A 27578-nucleotide genomic window follows, 5' to 3' on the forward strand; every position below is an offset into this window, starting at 1 on the left:
ATCACCATCTACAAGGTAGGAGATCTTCCAAGAGCCACAATCAGTGGCCCCTAATTACCTAGAGTATAATATACAAATGCCTTAACCTTGAAAACCCTCCACAATCTGGCTCCAAGTCGCCTTTCCAGTTGACCATCTTCCACCCGAACTGAGCTATGAGCTGGTTGCTGAGCTCACCTTATCCTTCCCTACCACTGCATTCATACAAACTCTCCTCCCAGGCCTGGAACAGGCTCCTTCCACATCTCTACCGATAATAATTTCCCTTTTCTTTTTTCTTTTTCTTTTTTTTTGCAGGGCAATGGGGGTCACACAGCTAGCAAGTGTCAAGTGTCTGAGGTTGTATTTGAACTCAGGTCCTCCAGAATCCAGGGATGGTGCTTTATCCACTGCACCACCTAGCTGCCGCCAGTTTCCCTTCTTCCACCTCCTCCATGAAGCCTTCTTGGATCTGGTCCATTGCACACCTAGTGAAAGTGACCTCTTGCTTCCTGCCTTTTCCTAGTCTTTTGTCTGGATCTCTTCTTTGTCTCAGCATACATTTTACACACACACGTATTATATATACATATACATGTAATATGTATATGTATACATATGGATGGGTATAATAGGTAGAATACAACATACAAAAATAATATGTATATTTTTGTATGCATATATACATACATATGCACACCCTGGAGAGTATGTGTGTGTGTGTGTGTGTGTGAGTGAGAGAGCGAGAGAGCAAGAGAGAGAATGAGAATATTATATCCCACAGCTAGGTGGCGCAGTGGATAGAGTGCTGGGCCTGGAGTCAGGAAATCATCTTCCTAAGTTCAAATCTAAGTTCCAAACACTACCAGCTGGGCAAGTCTTTTGGCCCTCAGTTTCCTCATCTGTAAAGTGAGATGGAGAAGAAAATGGCAAACCACTCCAGGATTTTTGCCAAGAAAGCCTCAAAGGGGGTCAAGGAGAGTCAGACAATTGAAATGACTCAACAACAACAATCAAAACCTATTTTTTTTTTTTTTTTAGTGAGGCACTTGGGGTTAAGTGACTTGCCCAGGGTCACACATCCATCCAGTAAGTATTAAGTGTCTGAGGCCGGATTTGAATTCAGGTCCTCCTGAATTCAGGGCTAGCGCTCTATCCACTGTGCCACCTAGCTGCCCCAATCAAACCTGTATATGAAACCTGTAAGGTTCTTTTTTTTTTTTTTTTTTGGCAGGGCAATGAGGGTTGAGTGACTTGCCCAGGGTCACACAGCTAGTAAGTGTCAAGTGTCTGAGGCTGGATTTGAACTCAGGTCCTCCTGAATCTAGGGCTAGTGCTTTATGCACTGCACTACCTAGCTGCCCCCAGTAATCAAAACCTATTTGAAACCTGAAATTTTCTTGAGGGTAGAGACTATACTATCTTTCCTAGCCCAGGGCCTGACATACTGAGTGTTAAGTGTTCACTGAATAAAGGAATGAGCGACTCTCTAGATCCCTCTCCCTCTGCCCTGATGCCACCCAGATTGTTGACTCCCTCCCTGGCACCACCATTTCAATCAGGCCCCCAGGCTTGCTTTACCTCATTCACAGCTGGACTCACTGGCCAGATCACCCCGCTCCCCATGCTTTTTCTCCTCTTAGCCTGCTTCCTTGACCTAGGTATTCTCCTCCTTCTCTTTTCCACTTTCTGGCTCACCTATAATTTCCCCCATTGGAATGTAGGAAGTGCCTTCCTGTTAGGGATTCTCTTGTTTGCTTGTCTTTGTATGCCTGGTGCTCATAAGTATTTAATGAATACTCACTCCATTCATCTCATCTGTCTGTCTATCTGTGTATCTATCTGACTTCCTGTCCATCCATCTATATAGGTGTCTACCCATCCATCCATTTACATAGCTGTCCATCCGTCCGTCCATCCATCCATCCATCCATCCATCCATCCATCCATCCATCCATCCATCCATCCATCCATCCATCCATCCATCTACCCACCCACCCACCCACCTACCAACCCAGGAATGTGTATGCTATTCTTATTGAGCAGGGAAGGATTACCAGGTTGCTGGGGGTGGGGGGGTGGGGAAATGGTCTTGTGCTCACAGAACTGCATTCCCTGGGAGCTTTGCCTTCTGAAGGCAAACTGCCCCTCATCTGCCCTTTGGGTTGGGGTATGGGAGGGGCATGACGTTTGCAGAGGACCCCAGATGCCTAGGCACTGTTGGGAAAAGAGGTGGCCAGCAAAGGCACAAAAGAGAAGCAGGAGAAAAGTGCATTTTCTCAGAGTCAGCAGAAGGAGAGGAAGATAACTTGGCCCATTTGGCACAGGGCAGCTCTGACTTTGGCCCTTAGGGAGTGTGTGTTCAAGAGACATGAAGGAGAATCCAGGGATGAGAACGGCACTGCTCCCTCACACAGGCCAGGCCATGAAAAATGTCTGAGGAAGCCTTTAGCCTGCCTGGGCCAGAGCCAAAGATGTGACAAATACAAATGTTCCTGGTTGTGTGATTTGATAGAAAAAAAAAATCAGACCTGGAGTCAAGACAGGTTTAAGCCCTGATACTTAATATTTTAATATCAGTAGACCCTCCTGAGCCTCAGTTTCTTCACCCATCAAGTAGGGATTATACCAACCATTTCCTTCATGGGTTATGGTATTCAGTTCAGTCATTTTTTAGTCAAGTGTGACTCTTTGTGACCCCTTTTGTGGTTTTCTTGGCAGAGATACTTCTCCAGTTCATTTTACAGATGAGGAAACTGAGGCAGAGTTAAGTGACTTGCCCAGGGTCACATGGCTAATAAGTATGTGAGGCTGGATTTGAATTTAGGTCTTCCTGACTCTAGGCCCAGCACTTTGCCACCTAAAGTACAACTGTGAGTTATTATTTTTACCAGGCTTTTGTGGCTCAGTGGCAGATGAGTCTACCTTGGATCCTGGTCAGAGAAGTAGCTCAATACAAAGGATAATATACCTGGATTCTGATGACTTGGGTTCAGATCTTGGCACTACCACTTACGATACTGCCTGTGAGAAAGTGATCTGTTGGGTGAGGCTGAGGTGCATAGGGAAGAGGAGTAAACTTAGTCACAAGACCTGAGTTCAAATTCCTACCTACTTACATGTGTGACCTTGGGAAAGTCACTTGACTCTCTGGGACATCTGTAAAATGAGAGGATTGGCCTCTAAGCTCCCTTCCAGTTCTAGACCTATGATCCTGTGGTTAAATGAACCCTAAGTTAATTCCAGATCAAAGTGTATCACTCAAGGCCAAGAAAAGTTGAAGGGCTGTTTTCTGGGTATGGGAGCTAGCCTGTTCCTGAAGCCACCAACACTTGGGTTTGTTTGTGTTCTGGGAAATGGAAGAGCAGAAGTCAGTCTGCCCAAAAGGGCGAAAACTCTCTTATGCCATTTGGTCTAATTCCCGGGCCTGGCTCCTTTCATTTCAGACCTTTCACTCGGTAAGCTTCAGGAGAACAGAAGACTTATTTTTTTCTTTTATAAATTGTTTTTCCAACATATTCAGAGCTGTGTTTTTAAAATACAAAAAAGGAACTTCAAAAAGCCAAGTGGCCCAGTGGATAGAATGCTGGGTCTGGAGTCAGGAAGACTCCTCTTCCCGAGTTAAAATGTGGCCTCTGCCTGACATTAGCTGTCTGACCTTGGGCAAGTCACTGAACCCTGTTTGCCTCAGTATCCTTATCTATAAAATGAGCCGGAGAAGGAGCTGGAAAACCACTCCAGTATCTTTGCCAGGAAACCCCTAAATGGGGTCAAAAAGAGTCGGACGTGACTGAAAAGGACTAAACAAAAATCTGAATTAAGGAGTTCTCACTGCTTTTTCTCCATTTTATATCCCATCCCTGTTTAAATTCAGTTATTCTTAAAAAAAAGAAACTGATCTCCTGGAATTCAGTATTTTTCAGAAGGAAGGAAGGAAGGAAGGAAGGAAGGAAGGAAGGAAGGAAGGAAGGAAGGAAGGAAGGAAGGAAGGAAGGAAGGAAGGAAGGAAGGAAGGAAGGAAGGAAGGAAGGAAGGATGGAAGGAAGGAAGGGAGGGAGGAAAAGAGGGAAAGGGGAAGGGAAGGGAAGGAAAAAGGCAGGAGGGTAGGGGACACATCACATGCCCTTTTCACTTGGCCTCAAAAAATATGTCCTATGATCTTCTAAAATTTTTTTTTCTTTTCAAATGAAGATTTGTTTTCTATCTACTTCTTCCACAGCCCCCATGGAGGAAACAAGAGAAACAAAATCCCCTGTTACAAACATGTAGAGTCAAGCAAAACAAATTCCCACATTGGCCATATATATATATTAAAAAAAAAATTGTCTCAATTTACACGTTGAGTCCATCACCTATCAGGAGGTAGGTACTCTATTTCCTCGTGAGCCCTCTGAAATCTTGCATGGATACAGACTCATATTATTCATCTCTATATACTACCTGGCTGTGAGCATGATGGCCCATTGTCAAGGCCTGAGGGAGGTGGGGGCTCAAGCCTCATGGGTATAGAAACAAGGGAAAGAGACTGAGAGGTGTGATTGGAGCTGGAAACTGTGAGTCCCAGAGCTGGGAGAAATTAAGCACCCAGTCAACCTAGGGGGGCAGAGAGTTAAGGAAGGGAAACAGCCCAGGGCTCTTATACCCCATGCAAAGAATGACATTGCTATACCTTCTCCTTAGGTGGACAGTATTAGGGTGAAAGCAGTGGCCAGGATGAAACATGACCCAAATTAGGAGACTCTAAAATATTTAAGATATAGGATCTTTTCTCTTTTCTCCTCTTTAACAGAGCCTTTGGCCGGCTCTAACTGTTCCTTCCTTGTACTCTCCTGAGAACTGCAGAAATGGAGAGGGATCACCACTGATCTCTCTCCTTCTTGACTGCCCATTGAACTTAACTGTCTGAATCAGAAATCCCCCTGCTTAATTAGCCCTCGCTGGGATAAACAGTATCATGTGGCATAACCTATTTAATTACTGTCTGATTGCTTCACTGGTGTATATAGGAGGCAGCTATGTGGTGTCGTGGGTATGCTAGACTTGAACTGAAGAAGTCCTGCGTTCAAATCCTTCCCGAGACACTAGCTGTGTGCCCCTAGGCAGATCACTAACTCTCTCTAAGCCTTAGTTTCTTCATCTGTAAAATGGTAAGAATAATAGCACCTACCTCACAGGGTTATTGTGAGGATCACTTGAGAAGAGTGCTTTGCACACCATAAACTCTCTATAAATGCTGGCTATCATCATCATCATTGACATCATTGTTGTCATCATTGCTGTCATCGTCGTCATCGTCATCTCTTGTCACCATAAAGCACTGTAAGCCACGTGAAGGCAGGAAACACATCTCAGACTTCTCCATACACCTTCCGAGGAGTGCTAGGTTTTTGTTGTTATTGTTCAGTCATATCCAACTCTTTGTGATCCCATTCAGGGTTTTCCTGGCAAAGATACCAGAGCGGTTTGCCATTTCCTTCTCCAGCTCATTTTACAGATGAGGAAACTGAGGCAAACAAGGTGAAGTGATTTGCCCAGGGTCACACAGTTAGAGTCTGAGGCTAGTTTTGAACTTGGGTGTTCCTGACTCTTGGCCCAGTGCCACCTATCTGCTGGACAAGAAATCTAATAAATAATTATGTAAGGCAATGGACTGGAATGAAATGGAATAGATTGGAATATTCTGACATTCAAAGAATCCTAAAATGTTATTACTAGGAGGGCACTTTAAAAATCATAGGACTGGGGGCAGCTAGGAGGCACAGTGGATAAAGCACCAGCCCCAGATTCAGGAGGACCTGAGTTCAAATCTGACCTCAGACACTTGACACTTACTAGCTGTGTGACCCTGGGCAAGTCACTTAACCCTTGTTGTCCCACAAAAAAAAATAGAAAAGAAAGAAAGAAAAAAAACCATAGGACTGTAGATTTAGAGCTGGACCTTAAAGGCCCAACCCCTTCATTTGACAGATGAGGAAAATAAGAATGAGAGAGGTTAAATTACTTGCCCAGAGTTACATGGCTAATAAGTGTCTAAGGCAGGATGTGAATTCCAATGTTCTTGACTTTAAGCCCGGTACTCTATTTACTCTACCATTAATCCTCTCATTTTACAAAGGGTAAAACTAAGGGCCAGAGAGGAGAAATAACTTTATACGTTATTGTACAACTACCTACCTACTCATGTGACTTATAAATAATATTACATTTCAGTTTATACAGAAGTGTTTTTTTTTTCCTTTCCAGGAGACCTCATTTTCAGGATGTATTCTATATTCATGAGGAGGCCTACTTTTGGACCATTATGGTAGGGTTGGGGCTGGAACCCAGGTGGATCCATCCATGAGCTGAATGACCAACATGTTTCATTCATAGTCCTGGGATGCCTTGCCAATGGAAGCACACATCTCCCATTAATGATAGGGTAACGTTCAAGGCTTGTACTTATCTATGGGTTAGAATAGATAATAGTGGAATAGATTAGTTTAGATTTGAATAGAACAGAATGGTCCATTCCATTATTTCCATTCCCTGGCCATGTGCTGCCAACCTGGTCCAGGGCCAAGAAGTCAATACTCAGCTTTCTCCTTTTGCCAGTCATAAGAAGGGGTAGGTAAGGTTTGATGGTAGAGGCATAAGAATTAGAGAAGTCCTGTGTATGTATGTACACACACACAGGACTGGTAAGGGGTGTTTAGGTATTCCCTAGTCAGGGGTGCAATTGTTTTGTTTTCTCTTTATCCCTCAGATCCCTTTACCTCCAGGTGCTCAGAATCACTGTGAATGAATGTCTAATGACTTGTGGGGCTCAGAGGAAAACCCTTTCTGGTATCTTATTAGCTTCAGGACAGGGTTTTCTCCCCATCCCCTCCCACCCCTCACCCCCCACCCCTGTGTTCAATCTGAGCTGTGGCTGCACTGGCAATGCCCCTGGGCCTGGCTCATTTGGAGGAAGGGAAATTTTATTTTATTATTTTTTTGCGAGGTAATGAGGGTTAAGTGACTTGCCCAGGGTCACACAGATAGTAAGTGTCATATGTTCAAAGCCGGATTTGAACTCAGGTCCTCCTGAATCCAGGGCCGGTGCTTTATCCACTGTACCACCTAGCTGCCCCAAGGAGGGAAATTTTAAAACCAGAAGATGCTGCTTCTCAAAATTGGGAAGTAGTTGCTTGGTCCTTTGGGGACAGGATCCAAGGAATTGGCCTTGGGGACCTCTTTTGAGGCCAAGCCTGGAGATTGGGGTAACTGAACTGGGGATACCAGTCCCTCCCACTCGACTTCCTTTGTCCTCTCCCCAAGCTCATTAGGACTCCTGAAATGACTGATTCTCACCTGCTGCTGAACCGGTTGCCGTAGATACCCAGTTGACACTGGAGAGGCCCAGCAGTAAGGATGCAACGACCCTTCTGCACAGTGGAAGGCTAATTAGGCATGTGCTGTCAGCCCGTAGCTGCTGCTGCTACCATGGGCAGTTTGACTGAGCTTGCCTTTTGACCTGATCCCCAGTGTTTGCTCTTAGGTACTAGACTTGGGCCTAATGGATATCTCTTTGAGTTCCTCCCTTTCCCTCATGTTATGTCCTTCTGTACCATTGCATGTGTCTGTGTGTCTCTGTCTCCCTCCCTCTGGCCAGCTCAGCATCTTTCCTTGGACTGTTTGCTCTGCATATTTCCATTGAGATGAGGACTATTCAGGGAGATGCCAGATAGAGCCGGTGCCAGCTCCCTTGCTCTGTCCCATACCCTATTCTCTTGGCTTACACACCATTTTACCCATCCCTTTAGGCTGCTGTCACCGCCCCTCTTCCCCATCCCCAGACTTGGCCTGCCAGAGTTGACCTGAAACAAAGCCACTTCATGCAAACCACAGGGTTTGAGGTTTCATGCTAGACCTGAAACCTTGGGACTGCCCCAGATCTGGGTCAGTCTTCCTGAGGACCCTGGTCCAGTTGGGCCCAAATGCACATGTGACATAAAATATGCCAGTAGATGGGCAGAGGAGAAGGAAGGGAGGATCAGGCAAGATTCTTTTATTGGGATGGGGAGTCATAGACAGAGGAACATGACAATAAAATATAAGGAGATGGTAGGGAATTGTGGCCACTGAGTAAAAGCAGAAGGGAGCAAGCCAGAATAGAATTCCAAGGCCCTAAGCCCATTTAGGTAAAAGGCATGCTGTATCATGCTCTGATGGAAAGGGTGCTAGATGTAGTTCTTTGCAGAGGTGGGGGACTATGGGTGAGGAACATGGCATATATTGTCAAACTCAGTTGATGTGTTGGTTAGTTTCACAGAAATGCTCCCCCCCCCCCGGCCTTTTCTCTTTTATTCTTTATTACAAGAAGTAGATTGCTGAGGTAAAGGAGAAATGGACTGAAGATACTGTTAAAATAAAAACCAAATATATTAATAAAAACTAAAACACTTTTAATAGTCTTTAAAGGTGGCTCCTAGTCTCAGCTCGACCATGTAACCTTGGGCAAGTCACTTCTCTGTGGGGCTAATTTCCTCCTTTGTCATATAAAGAGGTCGGACTATGATCGCTGCGATTTATTTTTGGTTCTAACAGAAAAGGCGAGTGGGTGAGAAGCAGAAGGGGCTGGCTGGAGAATTTCCAACTAGGAGGTTAATCAAGAACTAAGTAGACTTTAGGAAAAAAAGCCGACAATAAGGCAGCCCATGCGGAGCAAATTGCTCTCCTCCAGGGTCTCTTTGAGTGTATGTGACCCAGATGGCATCACTACAATGCTCGGAGAGCTTTGGCCACTCTCTGGGCTGGGGGGAGGGGGAGAGGAGGGAGGGACTCGAGGCTGGCCAGGAATGGGGTGGAGAGGTGCTCCAGGGGCTCCTAGGGACTGGACTGTGCCACGGAGTGAGGGGGGGGGGCAGTACAGGGCTCCTTCAGTTCTAAAGTGGAAAAGTGCAAGTGGTTCTGGGTACAAATCCCCAAGTCCTCACTGAGGTATCATTTTTGAGGGGCTGTGAGGACCAATCAGCTCTGGGTCCCCAGAAAGGCAGCTCCTCCCTAGAGTGAACTTGGTCTCATGAGAAATTCCCTTCCCAGGTCTGTCTCTGTCTCTCTTGGATGCCGTCTCTGTCTCTCCTTGTCTCTGCCTCTATCTCGGTCTGTCTGTCTGTCTCTGTTTCTCTGGCTTTCTGGCAATTGCCCAGGAAGAGAGTATAGTGCTGAAGTAATTGTACCTGAATCAGAGGCCACAGCTTTGCCACTATCTAACCCTGTGATGTAGGGTGAGTCCCTCCTCTTTTCTGGCCTTCAGTATCTTTGCTAATCTGCAAGAGTTGGGGAGGGGTTTATACCTGCCCAGGGATCTTGGGGTCATTGGGAGAATCAAATGACATGAAGCATGTGAAAGGCCTTTGAAAAGACATGTGGAAATGTATTTTGCATGACTACAGATATAGAACCTAGGTCAAATTGCTTGCCTTCTCAATGGGGTGGGGGAGGGAGAGAATTTAGAACTCAAAATTTGAAAAAAAGAATGTTAAAATTGTTTTTACATACAATTGGGGGAAATAAAATATAAACAGAATTTTAAAAAGAAAAATATGTATAGAGTTCTATATAGATATAAGATGGCATGAGCTTCCATAAGGACTTTGGGATAGCTAGGTGGAGCAGTGGATAGGTCACTGGGTCCGGAGTCAGGAAGACCAGAGTTCAAATCTGGCCTCAGACAGTAGCTCTGTGACCCTAGGCAGGTCACTTCACCCTGTTTGCCTCAGTTTCCTCATCTGTAAAATGAGCTGGAGAAGACAATGGCAAACCACTCCAAAATCTTTGCCAAGAAAACCCCAACTGAGGTCACAAAGAGTTGGACACGACTGAAAACAACTGAACAATAACAACAAAAAGGACCTTTGACCTCAGTCTCCTCAGTAAAATCAGAGTTAAAGTCCAGAGGGTCAGACTAGATGATTTCTAAGGGTCTTACCAGCTTTCAATCCTAGGACTCTATCACCAAGAACACACCTAGAAACAAAAATTCAAATTCATCCCATGATATCAAGATCTATAACCCACCCCAGTCCACTCAGTTCAAGCCTAGACCAAAGTAGAACTAAAGAACTTTTACTGAGGGGTTGGTTTTCTCCTTTAAGGGCACAGGGCATCAAATGAAGAGAAATCACCCCCTCTTTAACCTTTCTCAATGGTGGCCCCCTCCCTCCAGGGTTCACCTAGATTTTGGATAAGCCAGTTGTATTTCCACTGGTCCCAGGAGATCATGGCGTTATGTAGTCCAGCATGGACAAGGAAAAAGTGCTGGACAAAAGATTCAGACAGTCTGGGCTCCAATCCTTGCTCTCTCATTAATTTGCTATCTGACCCCAGGCAAATTATTTCACTTCTTTGAGGCTCAGTTTACCCATTTGTAAAAATAAGTGTGTATTCAAATCTGGCCTCAGACACTTAACACTTACTGGCTGTGTAACCCTGGGCAAGTCACTTAACCCCAATTGCCTCACCAAAACACAACAAAACAAAACAAAAAATAAGTGTGTAATATAATTTCTGCCTTGCCTTCTTCACAGGATTGTGATGAGAACGACTTTGTAAATCATAAAACAGGAGTGGTGATGATTATTGTTGTAGTATAAGGCATTCCATGCTGAAGGCCTCTGGCTACTCAGAACTCAGTCTCTAAAAGGCCTGTTGGGGTGGTAGTGGGGAAGGGGTGAGATACACAGCAAAGGGGAGGGGTGCTTGGTCCAGGTGAGAAAGCTCTTTCTAGAGCTGCCTGTACCAATGCCAATCTGTCTCCCAAGGGATAGGTTGGGCTTCTTATCTTGGAGAAACGCTGCCTAGAAGGCAGGACCTCCTGTCCTCCAAAGAGTACTGGGAAAAGTCCACAGGAGAGACCTGGTGGGTGGACTCAGGCCCAGACCTCACGAGGCTCAGGTTTTCAAAGTGACCTAGCTCTATATAGCAGCACTCTCCTTGTGGTTAACGAGAACTGGCCAGTTAGAGAAGCCCTAAGAAGGGTCAGTCCACTGTGTTGAAGAGAATAGTTGCCAGCTCTGGGGGGAGGCCACTGGCAGGAAGCCAGATTGGGCTCCCCATTTTGCTATAGGGGCGTGTGCCAACTCAACCAGAACTTCCCTCTCTCAGCCTATCTGGACAGAGGGAGGGTATCTCTTATTTTCATTTAACTCAAAATAGGGTCTTGACTTGACATATTTGACAAGGATCCTAGGCTCATCGATTTAGGGATGGAAGGGACCTTAAGAGATCATATGGTCCTATTGGATCAACTAATAGGAAATGAAGATCAAGAGAAGGGAACTGACTAGCCCAAGGTCAACCTAGGAAGTAACAAAACTGAAGCCAGATATTTAGCATCCAAATCAATAGATCTTTCTATGAAGTATTGTTCAAGTGTGACCGACTCTTCATGACCCTTTCTGGGGTCTTTTTTTTTCTTTTTTCTTTTTTTAGTGAGGCAATTGGGGTTAAGTGACTTGCCCAAGGTCACACAGCTATTAAGTGTTAAGTGTCTGAGGCCAGATTTGAAATCAGGTACTCCTGACTCCAGGGCCAGTGCTCTATCCACTGCGCCACCTAGCTGCCATCTGGGGTCTTTTGGGCAGAGATACCAGAATGGTTTGCCATTTCCTTCTTTAGCTCATTTTACAGATGAGAAAACTGAGGCCAACGGGGTAAAGTGACTTGCCCAGGGTCACCCAGCTAGTAAGTGTCTGTGGCCATATTTGACCTCAGGAAGATGAGTCTTCCTAATTCCAGGCCTGGAGCTCTATCCACTGAGCCATCTAGCTGCCCACTTTGAAGTACAAAGTCTCTAACTTAAGAGATATTTGAGGTGGAGAGCATCATATGTGTTAGGCAGAGGTAGCTGTCAGCAGAGGCTGATTAAACAAGCCGGCTATGGCAGACATAAATCATTTTAGGTGTTAACAATAATAATGTAAGCTCCCAGAGGGCAAGGACTATTTTTTTGTCTGTGCATACCCAGTGCCTAGTTACAGTGCCCAGCACAGAGTAAGTCCTTAATATTTTATTTATATGGTTGGTTGATTGCTTTTTTTGTTTGTTTGTTTTGTGTGTGTGTGTGTGGGGGGGGGCAATGAGGGTTAGTTGACTTACTCAGGGTCACACAGCTAGTAATTGTCAAGTGTCTGAGGCCGGATCTGAACTCAGGTCCTCCTGAATCCAGGGCCGGTGCTTTATCCACTGTGCCACCTAGCTGCCCCCCTGATTGCTTTTGTTTTATTTATTTAACATTCCTTTTTTTAAAAAAAATGAGTTCTGTAAATGATTTAAAAAATGCTTGTTGGTCAATGGATTGATTTATATAGCACTTTATAGGATACTAAGTAATCTACATATATGAATGTTGTGGAGTTTGGGGAGGTAGGTAGTACAAGTGTTATTATCCCCATTTTACAGATGATAAAAACAGAGGTTTGAAAAAAAGCAGAGGGGCAGCTAGGTGGCGCAGTGGATAGAGCACTGGCCCTGGATTCAGGAGGACCTGAGTTCAAATCCGGCCTCAGACCCTTGACACTTACTAGCTGTGTGACCCTGGGCAAGTCACTTAACCCCAATTGCCTCACCAAAAAAAAAAAGAAAAAGAAAAAGAAAAAAAGCAGAGGTTCAGTGATTTGCCCAAGGCAACAAAGCTAATAAGTGTCAAAGACAGGATCTGAACACAGGTCTTTTGAGTCTAAGATCTAATTCTCATTCTACTCCATCACAGTAGTACCCCCCTCTCTCCTCCAAATAAGAGGAAGAAAATCAAAGCTAAATACCACAGTAGCCCTAGGTAGGGAAGAAGTTCGTATGGTATAATACAGCAGTAGTTCACAAGATTCTGGGTTTCAGGACCCTCTATACTCTTAAAAACGATCAAGGACTCCCCACAAAGAGCTTTGGTTTATGTGGGTTGTAGCAATCAATATTTACTATATTAGAAATGAAAACATCTTAGTATTATTGTGGAAATAGTTTTGATCTCAAGAACCCCCTAAGAGAGTCTCATGGATCATTCTTCAAGCATTGTTGGTCTAGAAGAAACTGAAGAACAAATGACCCCTTCCCAGCTGAAGTGTCCACTTGTGGCAGCTCTTGGTAGTAACTCCCAGATGTTGTGAATAAGGCCTGCATGGCCTGGGCCAGTTCACCAGCTAACAGAAGACCAGGTGACATACTAGTGATCAGAAGACCAAGGGAGTGGCCAGCTGGGCCACCAAGCCATAGCAAATAGAGTGAGAGGCTAAGGGGAAGAAATGGGCCCCTGAGAGATAGAAAGGTAGGTGGATGGATGGATGGGTGGATGGGTGGAAGGAAGTAGGAAGGGAGGGATGATGGAATGGAGGGATGGATGGATGGGTGGTTGGAGGGAGGTAGGAAGGGAGAGATGGATGGATGGATTTATGTAACCCAAAGGCAATACATCCAAGAGCAGTAAAATCCAGGGACTGGGAGCAATAAACTGCAAGCGCTATTTGCTTTCTGTCCGGGGACCTTTCTTTGCCATATCTACACAGCTGCAATGCGTACAGATCCCACTAGGGACAACAGTGTTGGCATCTAAGTATCTGGCAGGCTGTTAGGATGACACCCTTAAATTCCTTCTTCACCCCAGTTCTTAACTCAGTCATTTGGAAGATATTTTTCCCTCCATGGGAGCATTTAGTTTTGTAACAGAACCCACTAGAACCTATGATTCATTTTCATTTCATTAAAATGAGATCTGGAACATGCATGTTCTTTAAAGAAATGAAAGGGAGGGAGGAAACAAAAATTTATTAAACACCTACTATATGCTGGGCACTGTACTAAATATTATCTCGTTTGGTCTTCACATCAACCCCATGAGGTACATGTTGCTATTATCTCTATTTTACAGTTGAGAAAACTGAGGCAAACAAAGGTTAAGTGACTTGCTCAGGGTCATACAACTAATAAGTATCTAAGGCTGGATTTGAACTCAGGTCTTCCTGACTCCAGTCTCAGTGTTCTATTCACTACACCATCTAGCTGCCTAGAAGAGGTAGTCACTTTTCACCCAGATTTATTTCTTTGTCTATGACAGATCCATTTTGTGTCTTGACTTCCTTGGGGGGAGAAATGGGCAAGGGTTTACATAGCAGATTCTTCCTCTCAAGCCTTTTCAAGACCTCCCCCCCACACACACACACACAGTGCTTCTCTAATCATGATCTCAGGACAGAACCTTCATGTTGTCCTCCACCTGCCTTTGCCCATTCCTACCTGTTCTCGGAGATTCCCCTTTGGAATGACCTAAGTTGGGTCATGGGCTTGAACCCTGTCTGATCATTCACTCAGCAAAGAGTAGGCTATTGATCTGTCCCTTGCAGCTACCCCACCCCCCCACAACACGAACCCTTCCAGCTCTAGTCAAGGCATCTATCCTGGTTCCCCCTTGACCTGTTGCACATCTGTGCCATATCTGCTTGTGGACCGACCACTTCTTTGAGAGGCAGTTTCCCCTCTCCCTTGCTGAGAGATCACAATTGATCAAACAAATCATCCCTTACCTGAAAGCGAGGGACTGCCTGATGACTTGGAGCATCTGAGATGAGCAGTCTGGTGGATATTTCTCCTCTGATGTCATGAAGAGACTCTACTCATCTCTCATTGCTGACAGACACAGCGGTTCCAGGATTTGTGGGGAAAGGATCAGGCACTAGATCTGCAGAGAAAGAGAAAGCAAGTTCTATAAGGAAAACGGGAAGAAGACAACGCCGCTAGCAGCTCAGTCATCCAAGAGGTTCCCTGGTTCTCAAAACCAGCCAGCCTTTGGGCTGACAGATCAGCTACGAAAGGCTGAGAAAGAAAACATGCAGATCCCAACAAATCCAACCAGCTGTTGGAGTTAATCAGTTGAAAAGCCAATCCACCAGTGGGGTAGGGTGGAATCAGAGAAAGACCCTGCAGATGAGAAAAGCAGGACCATCCCAGAGAAGACATGGCAGTGGGAACCCTGGGGCAGAGCCCTGCTGATTTTTTTCCTTCCTGCAAACTCTCACTATACCATTCATTTAGTATTGACCATATCTTGTCTGGCACGTTCATTCTTTTTTCAGGGGTTTAACACAAAATAGTAGACTGTAGACTTCTTGTTGTTATTGTTCGGTTGTTTCAGTCATGTCTGACTCTTCCTGAGCCCATTTGGGGTTTTCTTGGCAAAGATACTGGAATAGTTTGCCATTTCCTTCTCCAGCTTATTTTACAGATGAAAAATTGAGGTAAACAGTTAAGTGACTTGCCCAGGGTCACACAGCTAGTAAGTGTCTGAGGCTGGATTTGAACTCAGAAAAATGACTCTTCCTGACTCCAGACCTGGCACTTTATCTATCCACTGTGCTACCTTGCTGCCCAGGCTCCTTGAAGACAGGGCCTTTTTTTTTTTTTTTTTTTTTTGCATTATACTGTGTCTTCCATAGCGTATAGTACATGAGAGCAATGTGTTGTAGTAGAAAAAGCACTAGACTTAGATTTGGATCTGGACTCTATTACTTACTGTGTGACACTGGGCAAGTTACCTTAGCACTCTGTGTCTCAGTTTCTTCATCTGTCAATTTGGGATGATAGCACTCATACTACTTAACCCAGAGGTGTTCTGAGGCAGGTACTTATAAACCATAAAATACCATATAAACATGAGCTATAATAATAATAACAATAATAATGACAGTAGATGTTTGTTCATTTATAGACAATTAGATTAATTAACAATTTATCGTCAATGAGAAAGGGCATATATACTAAATGTTGAAAGCCAAGAGAAAATCAGGAGTGTGGGTTTGAGCTTGCTACCCAGGAAGTTAATGACAGATAAGGGGGTGGGGTATGTGTAGAGAACTGCCTGCCCCCCTCCCCTCCTTCCCCCACACAATTTCCTTTTTTTCCCCCAGCTTTCCAGAGATGGGAACTGCCTGGGAGTTTCCAGAGACGGGAAATGAACGTACAGGAAATTGACCCTTGTTCAGGAAGAATGAATGAATGAATGAAAAGGCATTTATTAAGTGCTTACTGTATGCAAAAGACTATGCTCAACATTGGAGATACAGATAGGAAAGCAAAACTGTCTTTTCCTTATTCCCAAAGAACTTATTCTAATAGGGAGAGACGGCATATATAGGTGAGACAGGATGAAAGAAAAGATAACCACCCTCTGATGGCACTACAACATCAAAGGTGGGTGAAACAAGGCTTCCTGGGTACAAGAAGCAAACTTGAATTTAAATTTAAAGGGAAAACATCTTTTTTAGGACTAGTATAGATCCCAAAGATAGGTTAGAAAACCCACACCCTCTATTCCCTTTGGAACAATAGGCCTGTCTAGGGAGATCTTGTACCCAGCAGTGAGGAAGAGCAGGAGAGACGGTAGGGTGTGGCTAAGTCTCTTCACCAGAATGATTGATGGGATGCAAGGCCGGAGGCTGGGGGAGGGGGGAGGGGGAAGAGCAGCACACTGGGAACAATCTAGTCAGGCAGAAGAGATGGGGCCGATACACGACGTGGGGACAGGAGTCAGACGGAGGGGCAGGCACGGAGGAGACACTCATGATTCTTTCCAATCTGTACTTGGGTGAGGGATGCATTTGGCCCTCAATAACACATCATGGTTTTTAAGTGAACAATCACACCCTTTGATTTATATGCGGGTCGGGTACACATTTGGGGAAGGCAGACATCACTGATAATGATGGGCTCCTCAGCAGGATCCAGGAAAATCTCTTCCATCTCCCAGTGACTTATCATTTGGAAAAACAAACACAGATATAACCTACAGCTGGCAGAGACCACCCACCCACACACCCCCACACCCCCCCCCCACACACACACGGTTACATGGCAGCCAGTTGCACACAAGTACATACACAGATGTAGTCACACAGAGACACACACAGGCACCATCATATTAGACATAATGCATACCCCAGTATTCAGTGTTCTGAGCTTACACAGACTAGGTTCCCCTAAATCATATCCCTTTGGCTTGTTTTGCCCTACCCAGAGTTTCCTATAGAGAACTCAAAATACAGTTTGTGTCAGTTCCTCTTAGATATGAGTCCCTGTGCAAGCACTCAAAGTAACAATGCATATCTGGTCTAGGAAAGCATTTATTTAACCCCGCAGAAACTACAAAGCAACATAAAGTACTTATAGCACCACAGACATAACTGATATTATTATCTTCCCCTTTCTAATATTAGCTATTGTTATGAGAGCCACCTTTATCACCAGTGAGCTATAAAAGACTAGCTCCAAGCCCCAAAAGACACTCCCCTAAGGGAAATGAGTTTGGAAGTTGCTAAAGGGTCCCCTGGACTGGCGCCATTCAAATAATGTATAGTATTAGGTGAGTGCAAAGCCCAGTTTTTTTCTTCTTCTTCTATATTGTAGCTTAATCACTTACTTCTAAATCTTTCAGTCCAGAAACTCTTTGCTATTCCTCCAGAAAGCTGGGGTTCAGGAAATATTACCAATCAAACTCAATCCCCCTCCCCATGGTTTTCAATCTCTTGGACTGAAAGGTTACAACACTCTCTCTCCAAGCCTGAGACCAGAAGCTCTCCCATCTTTCTCTACAAAATAATGTTATATCCTCTCCTGGGCCCATATCATTGACAGAGCCCACTTCTGCCTCTTGCCGCCATTTCTCAGGCCAAGCGAACTAGAGCTTATACAACTAGGACCATAGATCTAGAACAGGAAGAGATCTCAGAAGACATTTAGACCAATTCTTTCATTTTATAAATGAGGAAACTGAGGTGGAGGGAAGTAAAGCAACTTGACCAAGGTCATATGGATAATAATGCCTCCTGCAAATGTACCTTTACCCAAAGGCTACCTTTAGTAACTCCTAGAAAATGGAGAGAGTGTATGCTTATACAAGGGTTTCTCCCCTCCCTATACCCCACTCTGCAACCCAGGTTGGTTCTTAAGTAGGAAGGAAGGAAATAAATATTTGTTAAACAACTACTATAGAGGCAGCTAGGTGGCGCAGTGGATAGAGCACCGGCCCTGGAGTCAGGAGTACCTGAGTTCAAATCCGGCCTCAGATACTTAACACTTACTAGCTGTGTGACCCTGGGCAAGTCACTTAACCCCAATTGCCTCATCAAAAACAAAACAAGGGGCAGCTAGGTGGCACAGTGGATAGAGCACCGGCCCTGTAGTCAGGAGGACCTGAGTTCAAATCCGGCCTCAGATACTTAACACTTACTAGCTGTGTGACCCTGGGCAAGTCACTTAACCCCAATCGCCTCACTAAAAAAAAAAAAGTGGGGGTCAAAAACAAAACAAAAACCCTACAACTACTATGTGCCAAATACTGTGCTAAATATTTTACAAATATTTACACATTTTCATTTTGTAATTTTAATGAAATCATTTTTATGTCCTTTAATCCTTTCCTTCCCCCACCCTCTTTCTCCATCCTTCCCTTTCTCTCTCCCTCCCCATCTCCCTCTAACTAGATGGATGAAGGTCTATGAGATCCCCATTAAAGACTCGGCACAAAGGGGTGACTGACTGACAACAGCCAGAACCAAATAAATCTTCCTCAAACACTAAGGCTATCATTCATCATCAATGATATCTAAACAGGCCAAAATTACCCAGATTTCCTCCATCCTCCCAATGTCATGCCCATATCTTTCACAGGAAAATAGAATCAAAGTCCCCCAAAAGGGCTCACCTCTCTACAAATTCATCGAGTTGATCGAGAAAACACACCGATAGATACACAAAAGTAGCTGCCCACGGTGACACATAAGCAGACACATGCATATCATGCAGAGGCAGGCACCGAAATCCACACAACAGCCACATGGAGAGAGATGCCTTGCCCCTCTAAAGGATCAGACAGCTTTCTTCCAAGCGGTGACACATGGGAACTCAAGATGCTTTTCAAATTACAGTGTATTTCTTCCCTTTCGACCCTCCCTCTCAAATCCTTAAGATTAACTTAAATAACTTCCTATGTTTCTGCAGTCAGAAAACAGCCACAAAGAGTGACAGAATACCCTCTTAAGTTCTGACTTGTCAAGGCAAGGGCTGGAAAAGTGATTTCAAGGGGAAGGCTGAAGCCCTCTCATTCCTGCCTTTGTTAGAGACAATGGAGAGTAATCAAGAGAATACTTGACTTGCAATCAGGAAGACCTGGGTTCAAATCCCATCTTGAATACTGTGTTTTCCTGGGCAAATGTCTTAACTGCTTCATGCCTCAGTTTCCTCATCTGCAAAATAAAGGGGTTGGATTGGATGGGCTCTAAGGTTCCTTTTTGCTCTATATCTATGATCCATTCACTCAACAACTCTGTGCTGTCTGTGTACCCAGTCCTGTGTGAAGAAGAGCAGATGCCCCCAGGGGGCTTGCCTTCTGACTAGGGAGGTGAGGCTTGAACACACACAAAATACAACCTACCATAAGACTTAGGGCCAACAGCATCGGCCCCAGATTCAGGAGGACCTGAGTTCAAATCTGGCCTCAGACACTTAACACTTACTAGCTGTGTGACCCTGGGCAAGTCACTTAACCCCAATTGCCTCACTAAAAAAAAGAGAAAAAAAAGACTTAGGGCCAGAATAAAAACACCAGAGTGATTCTGAGATAAGTACGGTTAGTGAGGGCTGGAGTAGACAAGGAGAGCTTCTAGAAGTCTGACATTGCCATTGAAGGATGGGTATTGTTGAGCCTTTACTACTGAATAGTATGGCATAGCAGAGTGATGGACTTGGGTTTGGGAAGACCTGAGTTTGAATCCTGCCTCAAGCACTTTTTAGCAATCTGATTCTGGGCAAGTTACTTTTAACCTCTCTGGGCCTCAGTTTCTATCGGTAAAATGAGGTGGTTGGACGTTCTCTTTTCATTCTAAATCTGTGATGCTATCACAGAATTTGAGAGGTGGACAAAACCTCAGAAGTCATGGAGTCCAACCAAAACACCAAAAGACTCAAAGGACCAGAGTCTGAATCTTAACTCTGATCCTTAGTATCTGTGTGACTTTGGGCAGATCACTTATTTTCTCTGGGCCTCAGTTTTCTCAGATTTTTTTAAAACAAGAGGGGCTTACCATTAGGTCTTTTCCCCAAAGAGATCATAAAAAAGGGAAAAAGACCCACATGTACAAAAATATTTATAGCTGCTCTTTTTGTGGTGGCAAGGAACTGGAAATTGAGGGGATGCCCATCAATTGGGGAATGGCTAAACAAGTTGTGGTATATGAATGTAATGGAATACTATTGTGCTATAAGAAATGATGAGCAGGTGGATTTCAAAGAAACCTGAACTGATGCTCAGTGAGATGAGAACCAGGAGAACGTTGTACATAGTATCAACAACATTGTGTGTTGATCAACTATGACAGACTTGACTCTTCTCAGCAATACAATGGTCCAAGATAATTCCAAAGGACTCATGATGAAAAATGCTCTCAAAGTTCAGAAAAAAAGAACTCTGAAATTTAGATGCAGACTGAACCATACTATTTCTACTTTTTTCTTTTTCTTTTTTGAGGTTTTTCCCTTTTGCTCTGATTCTTCTTTCACAGCATGACTAATGCAGAAATATGTTTAATGTGATTGTACCTATATATAACCTATATCAGACTGCTTGCTGTCTTGGGGAGGAGGGAGGGAGGGGAGAGAGGGAGAAAAATTTGAAACTACAAATCTTATAAAAACAAATGTTGGAAACTATCTCTACATGTAACTAGAAAATAATAAAATAATTTTATGATTAAAAAAATCAAGGGGAGTTTAAAAACAATTTGAACTAGAATGCTGTGAAATTATAAGGATCAAGACAGGAGAAGGCATCTCTTCCATTTTTTTGCAGAGGTGGAAAGCTATGGGTGTAGAACACTGCATATAATATCAGACTTTTTCTTAGTTGAATTGTTCTTAATTATAAGTAATGACTCTCAATGCTGGAGAAGATGTGGGAAAACTGGGACACTAATGCACTGTTGGTGGAGTTGTGAATTGATCCAACCATTCTGGAGATCATTTTGGAACTATGCCCAAAGGGCAACAAAACTGTGCACACCCTTTGATTCAGCAATACCACTGCTAAGTCTAGATACCAAAGAGATCACAAAGAATGGAAAAGAGTATATATGCACAAAAATATTTATAGCAGCTTTTTTTGGTGGCAAAAAAATCAGAAATTAAGAGAATGCCCATTAATTGGGGAATGGCTGAACAAGCTGTGGTATATGAATGTAATGGAATGCTATTGTGCAATAAGAAATGAGGAGTACGATGATTTCAGAAAAACCTGGAAAGACTTACATGAACTGATGCAAAATGAAATGAGCAGAATCAGGAGAACATTGTCCACAGTAAGAGCAACTTTATGTGATGATCAACTATGAGTGACTTAGCTATTCTCAGCAATACAATGATCCAAGATAATTACAAAGACTCATCATGGAAATTGCTATTTCGATCTGCATTCAGATAAAGAACTATGGAATCTGAATGCAGATCGAAACATATGATTTTCACTTAATTTTTTTCATGGTTTGTTCCTTTTGGTCCGTTTCTTCTTTCACAACTATGACTAATATGGAAATGTGTTTTACAAGATTGCATATATATAACCTATATCAAATTGCTTACCATTTTAGAAAGAGGGGAGGGAGAAAGATTTGGAACTCAAAAGTTTGTAAAAATGAATGTTAAAATTGTTTTTACATATAATTGGAAAAAATAAAATACTATTCAAAAAGGAGTGGCTTTCTGTGAAGGGGCAGGAGAGGAGTATATTGGGAAATATAGGCCATAATAAAAAAAAATTTAAATGTGAGGTAGATTAGATTATCCTTAAAGTCCCTTTCTGCTCTGGAGCTTGGCCATACAATCCTATAATCTCACCTGATCTGCACAACAACCTTGTGAAGTAGACAGAGGTGGATCTTTGTGCCCTTTACCATTATATGGTGTTGGAGCTGGGAAGGACCATAGAAATCATTTAGCTGAGATCTGAGGGAGAAACTGAGGACAAGAGAAGTGACTTTCCCAAGGTTTATGCAGAGCTGAAACAAGAAATCAAGTCTCTTGACTCAATTCAGAATTCTTCCCGATATGCCATGCTACCTGGCTGTGTCAGTTTATCTATTGTAAACACAGTGGGCGAGGCTAATGCTGGTGGTGATAGGAAAGAAGAAAAAGGTTTAGAACAACTGTTATGAGGAGGGAAATAAGGGGTCGGTGAAGAATCAACAGTAGAAAGTCAGAAGAGCAATGAGGGTCTGACTACTTACATACCATGAAACTAGAGGAGGTGAGAGCAGCTCTCTATGAATGAGCTTGGTTGGGGAGAGGTAAGGCAGCATCCTTATTACTTGTTTCTTTTCCTTTTTTAAGACTGGGGGTATCCTCATCTCCCCCAGGTTGGAAGTACAGGTGACACTGCAGCTCAAAAAAAACCTAATGCTATTCCAAGGTAGCATTAACAAAAGTACAGCATCCAGAACATGGGAAGGGATTGTTTTGTTGAATTCTGCCCTGATCAGACCACATCTGAATCTTTTGTTGAATTCTGGGCACCATCATTTGGAAAGAACAAAGATAAGCCAGAAAAAAATTCTGATAAGGATGACTAAGATGTTAAGAGAGCTGGAGACCAAGCCATAAATTCATTCAAAAGTACTGAGGGTGTTTATCTTGGAGAAAAGATGACTTAGTGGGTATATAATGACTTCCTCTAAGTATTTGGAAGGGCTTTCATTGTGAAAAAGAATTAATGCTGTTCTACTTGGCCCCAGAGAAATAGAAATAAAGAGGTTGATGAGAAGCAAAGGTAGGTGTGAAGTAATGAAAAATTTCCTAGTAATTATGGCTATCCCAAAGTGAAATGGGCTCCCTTGGGAAATAGTGGGCTCTTCCTAACAATAGGTCTTTAAGCAGAGGCTATACAGTTACATGGAAGGTATGGTGTAGATGGAATTCTGGTTTGGGTATAGGCTGGACTTGTCAGTCTCTGGGGTCCCTGCCAACTATGACATTCTCTGTTTCTGTGACCCTGACTTACCTTCTTCCCCAATAAACTCTCAAATAGGTAAAACCCAAGGAGATTGGGATCTTCTAGGATTCAAATGTTTATTAAGATTTATCAAATAATAAACATTAACACTAACTAGTTAATAATATTAATATCAACTAAAATTTACTAATTAATAATATTAAATTGGGGGCAGCTAGGTGGCACAGTGGATAAAGCACCGGCTCTGGATTCAGAAGGACCTGACTTTGAATCCAGCCTCAGACACTTGACACTTACTAGTTGTGTGACCCTGGGCAAGTCATTTAACCCTCATTGCCCTGCAAAAAAATTAATTAATTAATTAAATTTTATTAAAAGTGACTGCAGGGGCTTCTAGGTAGCACAGTGGATAAAGCACTGGCCTTGGATTCAGGAGGACCTGAGTTCAAATGTGACCTCAGACACTTGACACTTACTAGCTGTGTGACCCTGGGCAAGTCACTTAACCCCAACTACCACACACACACACACACACACACACACACAAAAGTGACTGCAGGGGGTGGCTAGTGACCTCACACACTTGACACGTACTATCTGTGTGACCCTGGACAAGTCACTTAACCCCCACTGCCCCTCAAAAGAACAAAACAAAACAAAAAGTGACTGCAAGCTCATGGAGGCCGTGACTTTTTTCACCTCTCTTTATATCCCCTATCTTTAGTGTAGTGTCTAGCACAAAGTAAAAAAATGCTTGTTGATTAATTGTTCCCATCTCTGACCTCAGTCTTACCCTAGGCAATTGTTTACCTTGGCTGCCCCTTAACCTGACTCTTTCTCAAGGGCTGAGGCCTTCAGGGCTCCCCATGAGCCCAGAGGATACTGGAAGGTAAGACTGAATCACCTCCCTCCCCTTTTGAAGCTAGATATGATAAGCAGACTTGGCAAATCCTCAGTATGACAGATCACAAAACCAGAGTTTGTGATGTTCTAAGAGAATCTGGAGACTTGGGCTCCACTGCTAGCTTTGCTACTACTTTGCCATTTGATCCTAATTAGGCAAGTCACTGAACAGCTTTGTGCCTCAGTTTCCCCAACTATAAGATCAGGAAAATAACATTACTTTCCAGTGTTCTGAAGATCAAATTTAATAATGAATATGAAGGTGTTTTGAAAAGTGGCATAGTTGATAGAGACTTGGAGTCAGGAAAATCTGGGTTTAATTAATTCCCACATCTATCCCATGCTGGATATATGACTCTGGGAAAGTCTTTTAATCTCTTTATGTTCTAAGTAGGTTTCTGAAACCATGTATTACAGAGAAGATGCTAGCTTCCATTTGTAAAAAGGAATTTCCTAATTTGGGAATACTCTATACCAATGAAGGGTGCCTAGGTGGCACAGTGGATAGAGTGCTAGGCCTGGAGTCAGGAAGACCTGAGTTCAAATCTGGCCTCAGACATTTACTAGCTGTGTGACCTTGGGCGAGTCACTTAACTCCATTTTGCCTCAATTTCCTCATCTGTAAAATGATCTGGAGAAGGAAATGGCAAACCACTCCAGTATCTCTACCAAGAAAACCCCAAATAGGGTCATGAAGAGTCAGACATGACTGACAACAATTGAACAACAAAATACCAATGAAATCACAGGTTCAGTCCCCATCCCTAATTGTGAGGAAGCTTTTCCTTATATTAGACTGCTTATTCTTCTGCCCTCTTTTTTCTCTCCTTCTCTTCATTCCTTCCTTTATTTGTAATTTGGTTGTATCATTAATATCTCTTATTGATAGATATGGCCACATCACTCCCTCTTCTGTCCAAAATCTTTCGGTGACTCTCCATTGCCTAACCAAGTAAAGTACAGACCCTTCTACTGGACATTGGAGGCCTTCCACAAGCTGGTGCTATCATACCTTCCCAGATTCATCTGATTTTACTCCCCACTATGCATTCTGGGTTGGATTATTGTCTCCCCAAATGACTCATATTTCCCATCCTTTGTATCTTTCCTCTCCACCCTTCCTTTCTCCTACCCATCCTCTAAACTTTAGAGTTTAAAAGCCCAATTTAAATACTACCTTCCCCAAGGTGGTCTTCTCTGATCTCACCTGCCTATGATGACTTTCCCCTCAGACTTCCCATAAACTTCTCTCTCTCTTTCTCTCTCTCTCTCTCTCTCTCTCTCTCTCTCTCTCTCTCTCTCTCTCTCTCCCTCCCTCCCTCCCTCCCTCCCTTCCTTTTCGATTTGAGATTGCAGCTCCCTTTCTTGCCCTGGCTGGAGCCAGCACCACTCATGGCTGATCCCAATATTCACACAAAAGCTTCAACCTGCTTTGTTTTCCCAACATGAGCTGACTTTACCCCTTCCTGAGCATCCTGGTGGCTCCCCAATTCCCGGAGGGTCACTATATTGGCGTGGGACTTTGGACATCTGAAAAGCCAACCATAGCTCAGAATCCCTGAACTCAAGGAATTCATCAGCCTCGGCCTCCCCAGCAGCATGGAATACGTCTTGTTTTGCTCCTCATTAATCTACTTCTTACTTATTATGTATCATATGAAGTTAGCTGTGCTCTGTTTTGTCTCCTACTAGACTATACACTCCATGGGGACAAGAGCCTTGTTTATATAAATCTTGTATTCCCCACACATATACCAGAGGCAATGCAGTGTTCTACATACAAGTGCTTTCTACAAGAGAGGACTTGAATCTTATTCTTCCTGGCTCTGAGGTCAGACTTAATTTACCATGTTTCCCTTCCCCCATTTTATAAGGCCAGAAAGAAGCCACAAGGGGCCTTGGAGTATGGATTTGGCCCCCATTCATTGGTGTTTGGTGTATATAAATATGGAAGCCAACAAACTCCTATGATGGTTGTCTTGCCTGGATAATGGATCTGCCCTAAATTTCCAGACAAGTGAAATAAATGGGAAATCCCCCTTCCCCTCCCATTATACTGTTTATGTTAAGATAAAATTTGTGAATATTCTTGGCATATCCTAGATTTCCAAGGGAAAAAAATTTAAATTAAAAAAAAAGAAAAAAAATTTAAATTTATATAGCTCTGGTACTATAAAATAATTTGGATAAACATGTTTTTAAAAGTAAGTGCTTAATATACCCATTCAGAACAAACTGCTCTGTTCAGTGTTGCTCTCCAGAGGAAGTTCCAACTCAGCCCACTCTCTGGCTACTTTCTTTGTATGCCCCAGTTAGGGCAATCCTTTGTGTTAGCTCCCCATTTGTGAATATAGCTCAAACTTACAGTTTAAAGTTTATAAAATGCTTGTCATATGTTATTTCCTTTGAGTCTCATCCCCCCCCCCAAAAAAAAATTCTGTGAGGTAGGTCCTATCTCCATTTTACAGATTGGGAAACTGAGGTTGAGAGGTTATGGGGTTTGCCTAGGAACATATAGCTAGTAGATATCTGAGGTAGGATTCATATTCATTTCATATTCACATTCATATTCTCTCCCACTCATTCCTATCTCCCTCACCAAGCCCCTTACTTTAGTCATAACTTCCTGGAATTCCTCAGCTCCCATATACCTTCCTACCCCCTTCCTTAGAAGCCCACCATTTTCTAGCATGGTTCTTTGATTAGGGGGGAGGTGGGAGGTGGGGGGGATTGTTAATGGTCTGTGTTCATTCATCTTCTCTCTTTTATCCTAAGATAATAATAATCCCTTATATTGGTACAGTGCTTTGTTCTTTTTCAAAGCATGTTCACATCTCTTATCTCATTTGATTCTCACAATAATCCAGGGAGACCTGACATTATTATTGCTATCTGATAGATTAAAAAAAATTGGGGCACATAGAGGTTAGGTGACTAACTGAAGGTCACACAACTAATTAGTTGTGTGAAGCTTGGACAAAAGTCTCGATTTCCTGAGTCTCGGGGCTTGATGGTTAGAAACAGGTTGCTTAAGTGGCTTTGATGAAAAGTGGAGGGATCGTTACTGAAGTCCCAGAAGAGCAAGGGAATCAGACTATCCCAAATCAGGGAAGGGAACAATCATTTATTAAGCACCTGCTATGTACTGATCTCTGCACAAAAATTCTCTCATTTGATCTTCACATCATCCCCTGGGAGAGAGGTACTATTATCATCATTCTCACTTTATGGATGATGAAACTGAGGCAGACAGAAGTTAACTGACTTGCTCAGGGGCACACGGCTAGTAAGTGTCTAAGGCCAGATATAAATTCAGATATTCCTGACTTCAGCCACTGAGCAGAGATGAGGTGGGATGCTTGATGGGGGTGGGGATAGGGAGACCATAATCCCAGCAAGAACTTGGGCAGTTCTAACGCTGGTCCTGCTCTCACGGCTAGCATCCGAGATTTGGCCTTGCTTCTCTTCCCCAAATAAAAAGAGCTGATGTTTATGTCAAACTTTACCAAGAAAGCAACTTTATATATGTTATCTCATTTGACCCTCACATGAGATATGAGGCATGTGCATGATAATGATCAGATCATATATTTAGAGATGGAAAGAAAATTTGAGATCGTCGAATACAATCCCCTCATTTTACAGGTGAGGGAGGTAACTGAAGCCTAGAGAGATACTAAGCGACTGACACAGT

General features: G+C 43.3%; 1 protein-coding gene across 6 annotated transcripts in view; it reads right to left on the bottom strand.

Annotated features, from left to right (window-relative positions):
• The window catches only part of ELFN1 (extracellular leucine rich repeat and fibronectin type III domain containing 1), a 210648-nt gene that overhangs the window by 76750 nt on the left and 106320 nt on the right, over positions 1–27578 (bottom strand). For 5 of the 6 annotated variants that reach the window (XM_043979010.1, XM_043979012.1, XM_043979007.1 and 2 more), the window contains one exon: positions 14517–14671. The gene's annotated coding sequence lies outside the window, so the exon portion shown is untranslated. Of the gene's footprint in view, positions 1–5146; positions 5245–14516; positions 14672–27578 lie in introns of those variants that run through there. The other variant, XM_043979013.1, reaches the window with a different exon arrangement.

Source organism: Dromiciops gliroides, chromosome 1 (genome assembly GCF_019393635.1).
Source record: "Dromiciops gliroides isolate mDroGli1 chromosome 1, mDroGli1.pri, whole genome shotgun sequence".
Lineage (NCBI taxonomy): Eukaryota > Metazoa > Chordata > Mammalia > Microbiotheria > Microbiotheriidae > Dromiciops > Dromiciops gliroides.